This window comes from Cetorhinus maximus, chromosome 30 (genome assembly GCF_964194155.1).
Source record: "Cetorhinus maximus chromosome 30, sCetMax3.hap1.1, whole genome shotgun sequence".
In the NCBI taxonomy this organism is placed as follows: domain Eukaryota; kingdom Metazoa; phylum Chordata; class Chondrichthyes; order Lamniformes; family Cetorhinidae; genus Cetorhinus; species Cetorhinus maximus.
In genome coordinates, this window is record NC_135908.1 from 17,519,625 (window position 1) to 17,531,518 (window position 11,894).

Below are 11,894 nucleotides of genomic sequence, written 5' to 3' on the forward strand. Positions count from 1 at the left end.
CTCCCAGGGATCCGCTATGGAATCCTGTCTCCCTGCGCAACTCAGAATCCACAGTCCCAGGTTCAGCTCCTAAAGTCATAGCATCATCAGGGAACAGAAAGGGGCCATTTGGCCCATCAAATCCATGCCGGCCCTTTGCAGAGGAATCCATTAAGGTGAGGAGAACGTAAGCTAATAAACTATTCCTCTCATTTGAAGCCTGTTCATAAAAATGCACATTGTTGTTGTTGTTTTCATTAACAGAGAGATAAATTTCCAATTCCCTATCCTTCTGGAAATTTGCTCACCTACCCAGTGAGTGAGAGAACAAAATTGAAATGTGGCCCCTCACATGAAACGGCATTTGAGGGAGGGGAGTGATCGCCATCGGGGGCTGAGGGAGGGGAGTGAACACCGTTGAGGGCTGAGGGAGGGGAGTGAACACCATCGAGGGCTGAGGGAAGGGAGTGAACACCGTCGAGGGCTGAGGGAGGGGAGTGAACACCGTCGAGGGTGAGGGAGGGGAGTGAACATCGTCGAGGGCTGAGGGAGGGGAGTGAACACCATTGAGAGCTGAGGGAGGGGAGTGAACACTGTCTAGGGCTGAGGGGGGGGAGTGAACACTGTCTAGGGCTGAGGGAGGAGAGTGAACACCATCGAGGGCTGAGGGAGGGGAGTGAACACCGTTGAGGGCTGAGGGAGGGGAGTGAACACCGTTGAGGGCTGAGGAAGGGGAGTGAACACTGTCGAGGGCTGAGGGAGGGGAGTGAACACCATCGAGGGCTGAGGGAGGGGAGTGAACACCATCGAGGGCTGAGGGAGGGGAGTGAACACCGTCGAGGGCTGAGGGAGGGGAGTGAACACCGTCGAGGGCTGAGGGAGGGGAGTGAACACTGTCCGGGGTTTGACGAAGGGGGGTGTACACTGTTGGGGGTTGGGGTGGTGGTGGTGAACATCCCAGTGTGAACCTATCTATGCCCTGTCGCAGGTGATTTGTTTCATCCTCGCAGTCAGCCACACCTCCAAGTTTAGAATCATCAGCAAATTTTGAAATTTCACTGTGTATTCCAGGATGCAAGTCCCATACAGATACACCCAGCACCGACCCTTGGGGAACACCACTGTCTACCATCCTCCTGTCTGAAAAATAATTATTTACCATGACTCACTGTTTTCTGTCCTTAAGACAATTTTTTAATCCAAACTGACACTGAACTTCCCATTCCATGAGCATCAGTTTGGTTAACCAGCCTTTCATGTGGAACTTTGTCAAATGTTTTCTTCAAATCCATATAAACAACATCCACTGCATTCCCTTCATCAACCTGATGATTGTTTCCAAAACCTTACCCACCACTGATCTGTCTGTAGTTCCTAGGACTGTCCGTTCACCTTATCTTGAATAAAGGTATCATCCTTGCCACACTCCAGTCATCTGGTGTCTCCACCACCCTATAAAAAGGGACAATAGCAACATGGATACAAAATTGACTGAGTGACAGGAAGCAAAGAGGAAGGCTTATGGTGGAGTAACCTAGGGATCAGTGTTAGGACCCCTGCTCTTCCTGATATATATTAATGACTCAGACTGTGGTGTACAGGCACAAATTCACAACTTCCGGATGATACAAAATTTGGAATAGCTGGTATAAAACCAACGTAACTCCAAGTCAATCAGCTGGAGTGTTAAAGCACAAACCCACAGCAATGTTCACTACCTCCCCCGACCCCCCTACCCAGAAATGCTCAGTTCCCTCCTGACAATGTTCGCCCCAGCCCGAGCCCCAGACAGCATTCAACCCCTTCTTCCCCACTCCCCACCCACCGCCCACACGAAGAGTATAGCAGAGTGGGGGGGGAGGGGAGAGGCTGAGGATTCAGGTGGGGTGAGGAGAGGTTGAGGGAGGAGATGAACACTGTCGGGGGTGTGAGGGAGCGGAGTGAACACTCGGGAGTCTGAGGAAGGGGAGTGAACGCTGTCGAGGGTGAGGGAGGGGAGTGAACGCTGTCAGGGGTGTGAGGGAAGGGAGTGAACTGTCGAGGGCGAGGGAGGGGAGTGAACACTGTCGAGGATGAGGGAGGGGAGTGAACTATCGAGGTTGAGGGAGGGGAGTGAACAATGTCAGTAGTCTGAGGGAGGGGAGTGAACTCTGTCGGGGGTGTGAGGGAGGGGAGTGAACACTGTCGAGGGTGAGGGATGGGAGTGAACTGTCGAGGGTGAGGGAGGGGAGTGAACTGTCGAGGGTGAGGGAGGGGAGTGAACACTGTTGGGGGTGTGAGGGAGGGGAGTGAACACTCTCGGGGGTGTGAGGGAGGGGAGTGAACACGTCAGGAGACTGAGGGAGGGGAGTGAATGCTGTTGGGGGTGTGAGGGAGGGGAGTGAACGCTGTTGGGGGTGTGAGGGAGGGGAGTGAACACTGTCGAGGGTGAGGGAGGGGAGTGAACTGTCGAGGGTGAGGGAGGGGAGTGAACTGTCGAGGGTGAGGGAGGGGAGTGAACACTGTTGGGGGTGTGAGGGAGGGGAGTGAGCACTGTCGGGGGTGTGAGGGAGGGGAGTGAACACGTCAGGAGACTGAGGGAGGGGAGTGAACTGTCGAGGGTGAGGGAGGGGAGTGAACTGTCGAGGGTGAGGGAGGGGAGTGAACACTGTCAGAAGTCTGAGGGATAGGAGTGAAAACTGTCGGGGGTGTGAGGGAGGGGAGTGAACACTGTTGAGGATGAGGGAGGGGAGTGAACACTGTCAGGAGTCTGAGGGAGGGGAGTGAACACTGTTGGGAGTCTGAGGGAGGGGAGTGAACACTGTTGAAGGCTGAGGGAGGGGAGTGAACACCGTTTGGAGGTGAGGGAGGGGAGTGAAAACTGACGAGGGTGTGAGGGAGGGGAGTGAACACTGTTGAGGGTGAGGGAGGGGAGTGAACACTGTTGGGAGTCTGAGGGAGGGGAGTGAACACTGTTGGGAGTCTGAGGGAGGGGAGTGAACACTGTCGAGGGTGAGGGAGGGGAGAGAACACTGTTGAGGGTGAGGGAGAGGAGTGAACACTGTCGAGGGTGTGAGGGAGGGGGTGAATAGTCTTGGGAGGTGAGTGAGGGAGGTGGACAGTGTTGTGGGGTTGAAGGGGTGTTTGCACTGTCAGTGGGGTGAGGCTGTGCAGTGTTGGTGTTGACAGCTCCATTTAAAACAATAAAAGTCAATGAATTAAAAACAGACCTTAAGGGGCGTGTCTTCTGATCATGATGAGGAAAGGGGGCCTGGTGCATTGGAATTACCCTCAACAATTTGCCTCCCGGCTCAGTTCGTCCCTCTATCCCTGTTGGAACCCACATCAGAAGGTGCAAAGGCTCTAGCGTTGTACAGTAAATAGGCAGATTAAATCACAGTCAGCATCGGACACTGACTGCAAGATCTGGGCCATTGTGAACCATGAAGTGGGATAATAACATAGACAGCTTGGTGGAATGGGCAGACAAGTGACAGATGAAATCTAATGTAGAGAAGTGATTCATTTTGGTAAGAAGAACGCAAAGATTTACAATCTAAAGGGTGTGCAGGAGTAGAGGGACCTGGGTGTGTGTGCATAAATCATTGAAGGTGGCAGGACAGGGGGTGTGAGGGAGGGGAGTGAACACTGTCGAGGGTGTGAGGGAGGGGAGTGAACACTCAGGGGTCTGAGGGAGTGGAATGAACAGTTGGGGGTGTGAGGGAGGGGAGTGTACACTGACGAGGGTGTGAGGGAGGGGAGTGAACACTGTCGGGGGTGAGGGAGGGGAGTGAACACTGTCGGGGGTGAGGGAGGGGAGTAAACACTGTCGAGGGTGAAGGAGGGGAGTGAACATTCGGGGATGTGAGGTAGGGGAGTGAACACTGTCAAGGGTGAGGGAGGGGATTGAGGGTGGTGAATGAAGCAGACAGTATGCTAGACTTTATTAATAGAGGCATAGAGTACAAGAGCAAGGAGGTTATGTTAAACTTGTATAAAACTCTGGTTCAGCCTCAGCTGGAGTATTGTGTCCAGCTCTGGGTGCCACACTTCAGGAAGGATGTGAAGGCATTTGAGAGAGTGGTTCCAGGAATGAGGAACTTCTGTAGATAGATTGGAGAAGCTGGGGTTGTTCTCCTTGGAGAAGAGAAGGTTGAGAGGAGATTTGATAGAGGTATTCAAAATCATGAGGGATCTGGACAGAGTAGGTAGGGACAAACTGTTCCCATTGGCGGAAGGATCGAGAAACAGAGGACACAGATTTCAAGTAGTTGGCAAAAGAAGCAATGGAGACACGAGGAAAATCTTTTTCATTCAGCAAGTGGTTAGGATCTGGAATGCATTGTCAGAGAGTGTGGTAGAAGCAGGGTCAAATGAGACTTTCCAAAGGGAATTGGATTATTATCTGAAAAGGAAACAAATTGCAGGGCTACGAGCAAATTGCAGTACTAGGTGAATTACTCCTTCAGAGGGCCAGCATGAACACTGTTGGGAGTCTGAGGGAGGGGAGTGAACACTGTCGAGGGTGAGGGAGGGGAGAGAACACTGTTGAGGGTCTCCTTCTGTGCTGTACCATTCTATGATTCTGTGATGCTATGGCCTATCCATTCTATGCATTGTCATCCTTTCCAGTACATCCTACAAATCAGTTTTACCCCATCCATTACCTCTGCTATCTCTGCTTCCACTGATAATTTGTCAGCATCCTCTTCCTTAATAAACATCGATGCAAAGTACTCATTCAGCATCCTTGCCTTACCCTGCGCCTCAGAGCACAAATCAACCTCATTGTGCATAATAGACCCCAGCCCGTTTACTGTTACGATACGGAAGGTGGTTTTTGCCAGGCTGACCTAATCCCAGAGGGAAACTTGGCCACGCTATCACAACGATTTTGCAATTTGTATTTATTCCGAGAAGGTTCATTCACTTAAGTCAGAAGTAACGAGTCCACTACCACCTTTAGAGATTTTAAAGATGAAATTAAAACATTTATTAAGAAAAGTAAACTTAAACACACAAGATTTCCGTTACACAGTTACATTTAGTTTTATAACAGTTCCCACAAGATTTTTACTTAACTAGACTCCCAACTACACACCTGTGGTAATCTGAGGTGCAATACCGCTTTAAGAGAATATGAGCAGATTGACCACATGGCTGTATTACTCAATTGTTGAGTAGCGTAGGCTATCAAGTTAATAAGTAGTTTAGAATAGGGTCTGGGTTTGAGAAGCACACATGTGTTAGTGCTCTGTTCCTTGTGTTAATAAACCACATGTGCTTCACCTTACATTGGTCTTTGCATCTGCAGTACCTTGTTTACCAACTCACTCACCAGTAGATAGGTGTGTAACCGTGTTCACTGAGCAAAGCGACCTGACAGAAGGAACATACAGCACCCTTTTCAGGCAACAGTCCAAACAGATTATTAATCCATAAAACATCCAGCAAGATTACCACAAGCACCCACTGTTTCTACAAGGGAGGCATTTCACAGCTTCTTTCTCCCTCTCACTGTACAATGGACTTCCAAGGCTTCTAAAAAATCTTGCACTCTGGAACCATCAAGCACTGTTCTCTGAGGTGGACAGAGGCTGCTTCTTCACAAGTCTGTTTCACACAGTCAAGATCTCACATGGCCACCCCCATAGAACCTTCTACCCTTCTTTAAATATATTTCTTCCTTTTTATCCCATTGTTTCCACCTGTCTTTGGAAATTACTTTTCCTAGAATATAAAAATATTTCATGTTGTCATTATGGCCAGCACTTTTGGGGAAAAATAAACATAACAACTTTGCCTTATTTATCTTTCCAGTTGTAAACATCTTACCATGTCCCTTTGAAAAACCAACAACCTCTCCACTTATCTAAAAATGCAAATTTCCATTAGCATGTCAAATGCCTATTTTTTACACTTAACTGTCTTGATGATTCAGACGTCACAGTCTGACTGTCTGTAGTTTAAGTAAATTAGCCGCGCACACAGAAACATACACACTCAAACATAAGCCTGCATCAAACCACCCCACAGTAATATCAGGAAAAATATGATAGTTCCTTTGTACTACCCACTTACTATTTACATGTCGGTAGAAGATGTTTGCGTCCCCATTTCTATGAACTGCCATCGTCTTTTCATTCTCCCTCTTTGTCAAGATTGAATCTTTAACCACTGCCATGTTTGAGTTTTCTACCAAATATGTCACAATGAGCCTTGACTTGCTGTGAATCTCTTGCTATATAATACGTAGGATGCCTGCCTATTCTGTCATTTCCACCAGCGAAACCCCAGTGTGTACAGTGATTTTCTAACATGTGAAGAGAATCTCTACAACAGGTTAAAACTGTTAGTCAGGTCTATTTACATGTAAAATGCCCAAAAATATTAAAAGATATTGAATACAAATTGTCAAACTTACACTGTATGCAACTGGATTCTGTTTTGAAATGACCTGGAGTCACTGTGGCCTTAATCATCAGTGTACGGAATTATCGCGATGAGCCTTTATAAAATATCCACATATTACTGTTTTATCAGCAATGACTACCACTGCTAGAGCAGTGGAGACATTACATCACTGACCATCTATGAGTAGATATAGTAAATCAGCCAAGTAGCTGTAGGGAGGTGTTGTGGGATGAATGGGGTGTGTTATCAATGGACTGGGAAGTGATAAGAATTAAACACAGTTTCTCAGTAGTATGGGAACAGATGTTATCGAGCAGACTTGTGAAGGGAGATTAACCAGACGAGGTTAGAATGCAGTGACATAATGCATCACCCTAGAGTGACTTAATGCTACACACATAAAAAACACAGACACTCAGTCTTCTTGGGGACTTTTAAACTGGTGTTACTGAGGTGAACTGGAACAGCTAAGGACAAGGAGCTTTTGATTTCCTGAAGAGGTACATGGGATGTGAATTATAATGTTATAATTGGATTTTATGTCTCATTTACACGGCATGTTAAGGTTTCTGTTTTATATCTCATTGATCTGATTTAATAAAGATTAGTAACCAATGTTCCCCTGTCATTAAACTTGTATTGGAGGTAAAAGATGTGTGACAATATCCTCTAAAACCTGCATCTAAAGGCAGCTCTCGTTGGGACCTCCATGGACAGAAATGCCAAGCTGAGCAGAGATCCACTCTTACAGAAGCTCTTTTGCTTTGGAAGCAACCTGACTTTGAATTGTTGAGGAACTTATCTCACAATTAGACACCCATTTCCCCACCACCCCCTCGCCCCACACCCACCCACCGCCACCCTCCAGTGTGATGTCTGTTTGAAAAACTCCACGAAAAGATCTTCTTCAAGATCCAGACCCTTTGGGGTCAGGGGCCGAAATTCCTAAATATCTGAGACACATTCACTCGCTGAGAATGCAACAAGCAAATCATTTAATGATAATAAGACCCATGACTGAGTGATTCACTGCAACGATTATACAGGGATTTGTCGAATGTTAAGGGGGTGAAATACACTCTGGGCTCTATCAAAAGTGTCTCTTTGCCCAGGATTTTATAACAGTTATTGACCCAGCAATACGAACATCGAGCTGCAGGATTTCATTTCCTTAAAGGCTGGAAAATTTCCCGAGCAATTCCCTGAGCCTGAATTTCGCGCTTGGCGTGCGCGCTGAGCCCGCGGGTTGGGAAGAGGGTGTATAATCCGCTCCCGGGCGACATCGCGTTTCCGACGCCATTTCACATTCGGGGGGGGGGTGCCAATTAAGGGTCGCCCAACGTGAAACACGTCTGCTCAAAGGTCAGAAGGGCTGGGTGGGGGGCAGGAGACCTATGGGGCGCTGGGTCCAATGGCGACCCGGTGGGGGATTTAAAAGCGGCAGAGGCAGCTCGCTGGGGGCTGCCAGGGGACATTTTGTAGCTTTGGAGTTGTTTGACGAAACATTTCTTTTCAGCAGCAGCTGCAATGGCATCTGCAGCTGCTGGGCACGCCAGGCGGGAGGGTAAGTCCTGTGGGCACTCGGCCCCCCCGGTTCTCGGATGAGTGCCTGGGAATCCTCGTGGAGTGGGTCAGTGCCAGGCAGGACATCCTCACCCCCAGGGATGGCAAGAGGAGGCCACTGCACCTGACCAAGAAAGCACGGGCAGAGGTGGCAGCCCAGGTCAGCGGCCATGATGTTGTGCGGTGCACATGGGTTCAGTGCCGTAAAAGGTTTAATGATCTGCTGCGCTCGGCAAGGGTGAGGACTGAGTTGGCATGGATCTGTGTGGAGAAGTGTTAACGTCTGGCTGGTCCCCACCCCCGCTGTGGTGCTCAGGGGTGTAGGAGTCTGAGTGCCAAGTGTCAATGGCATCAGCGCCGGCCAAGGCGGTGAGTTCTGGCTGCTTGGAGTGATTGCTTTGCGGGTTGAGGGCCACGAATCGGATGTGACCTGCGAGGTGCCCCTCAGGTGGGGTTGTCCAGGCTGCAATGACGCTGCAGGTAGAGAGTGGACTAACCCATGCTCCTCTTTCAGGAGGAGAGAAGCCATAACAACATTAAGAGGTCAGGGACAGGCGGAGGTCCCCCCAAACCTGCTCATATTGACAAGGAACGAGATGGATACCTTAGAGATGGAGTGCTCGGACCCAGCTCCTTCCAGTGGTTGTGGCCAGACAGGGGTCTCTGACAAAGGTATGAGTCCAGTGCACAAATGTGAGTGTGTCAGAGTATGTAAATGTTATTGTGTTGTCTCATCTGTAATGGAAACCTCAAATCTGGAGTCCCCATTGATCATTGAAAAATGATGGCCCCATGATAGAGATCTCCATTGTCTCACCAGGGTGCCTAACATGCACAGTGACAGTGTGATGACTGATACTAATGACGTGTTGTTTTTCTGCCCTAGAATCGCCATTCAGCAAATGATTGCAGGACCCCGATGAGCCAGCCTTGACTCCGCAGGACCAGTGCCCATCAGATACTGCGTCACACCCCCTCTCTGACCAGGCACCAGCGCAGATACCAGCATCTCGGTGGGCATTGGGTTGTCAGTTACAGTGTCGGTGCCTAGCGGTGAGAGCACAGCAAACTCGCATGAGGAGCAGGCGGAGGCAGTGAGTGCCCAGGGCACTGGCAGTCGGAGGACTGCTGGAGGCCAGGACCAGGCTGAGTCTGAGACAGATGACGATCCTCTGGAGTCGCCCATTAGGCAGCAGATGCTGGATTTCCATTGGGATGTGCGTGAGGATCTGGTGGAGTAACCCGAGGGTTTGCGTGTCATGGTCTCTGTCATGGAGGAGTCCATGTGGGGCATGAGTTTTGCGTTGACCCTCAGCACCAAGCACACAGCCTCCTCCATTGAGAGAGCGGTGACTCTCATGGAGAGGCAGCTCCAGGAACAGGATCAGGTGTTCCTGGCGTAGCACTCGGATATGCAAGCCCTCACACAGGCAATGATCTCAGGAAAGGAATGAGGCACCTAGTATCTCTGCTAGGTCTATCAATAGTGAGCAGGGAGGTCCTGACCAAGGTCAGGTTGGCACATGAGCTTCTTGTCGTCTCTGCGGGCTCCTTTCAGGGCACCTCTGGATGACAGCAGCAGCTCCTCTGCCCCTCTGCCAGTGACCGTCGCATCTGATGAGGCTGCAGCGATGCCCGGGGTGATGCCTGGCCATGGCATTGGCTGCTCCTTCCCAGGCAGGGTCTGCACAGGCTCTGCTGGCCAGAGGATGACCGCCGAGGTCATCAAGGCCACCAGGACAGCAGAGTCAGCAGGCTGGCTCCAAAGCTGCTGCCAGCGAGGGTGGGGGGTGCACCAAGATGCAGCATTCGTAAACATAAATTTAAGGCACCATGAGCACAAGAGGGACTGTTCACAGGGGATCTTCTGTTCTGCCATGTTTTGTTCATTTGTTTACTGCTGCGACCATTAACACCTTATGTTGTTATGTTCATTTCCTGTGAGTGCCAACATTATGTAAACTTTGCTTTTATGTTAATGGCCTGAGTGTGCTTCACTTGTTCTGAGGGTGCAGGGCACGCCATTAACTCTAAACGTTATTGCACAGGCACTGGGTGGACTTTGGAATGAGTCACTTCAAACACCCAGTAAGGAGGTGGCATTCCTGGCATGAGGTGGAAGTAGTGCCTTGGTAGACTAGCTGAAGGAGCGTTGAATCAAGGCCTCCCTGGTGTCCCTGCCTCCCTGAAGGTACCAGGGGGTCAGCCTCCACGTCCTCACCGTGTTCTTCCCTGGGCTCCTCATCTGATCCACCACTGGAGTCATCATCTGTGACCTATGGAGCTGCCTCAAGATCCTCTTCCTCCAGTGGGTCCCCCTGTGCCAGAGCCAGATTGTGGAGAGTGCAGCATGGAACCACTATCAGGGACACACGTCCTGGATATTGAAATGCCCCCCTGAACGGTCCCGGCATCTGAATCCCATCTTCAGCAGAGCTATGGTCCTCTATATCACCGCCCCAGTGGAGGCATGACTCCTATTATACCTCTGCTCCGCTTCTGTTCTTGGGTGGTGGAGAGGCGTCATAAGCCTCTTTCAATGGATAGCCCGTGTCACCCAGCATCCATCCATCCAGTCGAACTGGAGCCATGAACAGCCTTGGCATTTATGAGTGTCGGAGGATTAAAGCATCATGGGAGCTGCCAGGGTACCTTGCACAGACTTGCAGAACCCGCATCCTGTGGTCACAAACTACCTGGACATTCAGGGAGTGGAAGCCCTTCCTGTTGATGAAGGCACCCAGCTCACCCACTGGCGTCTTATTGGCCACGCGTGCAAGACGATGGCTCCCTGCATGCAGGGGGAACCCAGCAATCGCTGCGAAGCCTTTGGCTCGTTCAGCCTGGCTGGCCTCATCTGTCTGGAAATGAATAAATTCCATGACCCGTCTGAACAGAGCATCAGTCACCAGCTTGAAGCAACTGTGGACAGCCGATTGGGACACTCCACACAGATTCCCCCACTGACCCCTGGAAAGAACCAGAGGCATAGAAGTTGAGGACCACTGTGATCTTCAGAGCCACTGGTATGAGGTGTCCACCCACACAGTTGGAGGTGATCTCTGGCCCAATCATCTCCATATGGAGGTCACAGTCTCCCTGGAGAGGTGGAGCCTCCTCCAGCACTCTACCTCTGACATGTTGAGGTAGCTGCATCACTGCCTGTACACTCTGACTGCAGGATAGTGGCGTCTTCTGTGGCCCCTACTGGCTTGGACTTCCTGCTGGCCCTGCTGTGCCTGCGCCTCTCCTCCCACTGCCTATGGACACCTGACCTCCTCTCCCTTCTGCCGCTCTCTTCCTCAGAGGAGGAGGTCCCACCAGAGGAGTACACAATCCCCATTAACAGGGAAACAGAAGGCAGTCTGGTTACTGGAAGGGTCCACACGGTATAAATCCTCCAAGTGCCTTGGAGGCACCAGTGAGTCCTGAAATGAAGGTTAGCAATGCAAAGGCTGAAGCTCAAAACAGAGATAAAGCTGTCAAGTTTCACTAAGCATCCAGCAGCAAACTATCTCCTAAACTCCCCACTACTCACAATGGCAAGCTCTGGATCATTTTAATCCCGCCCTCCATAAGGTTTGGTTAAAAATGGGCTGCCCACCTGCCCTTGTGACGAGCGAGAATTCGCACGGGCAACATAAAATCGTGGACAATAGGGTTTTTAATGGCCTTAATTGCCCTTTAATTGTCGGCGGGCGTTGCTCTGACTCCCACATGCGCCGCTGATCCCAATAACGCTCACGTGTGCGATGACATCGGGTCACGCACCCAATGTAATTTGCTGCAATTTCACATGTGCTCGGGTTGGGCACACGCCCACCCGATCAATGTAAAATTCTGGCCCTAATCCCCTGCCAGGACTTTGGGAAGATTCCAGTGATACCCACCTCACATACACTGCATTGGTGGGTTTGTGTTTATTATCTCAGCGACTTGATTCAATAAAGAGTTTTAAC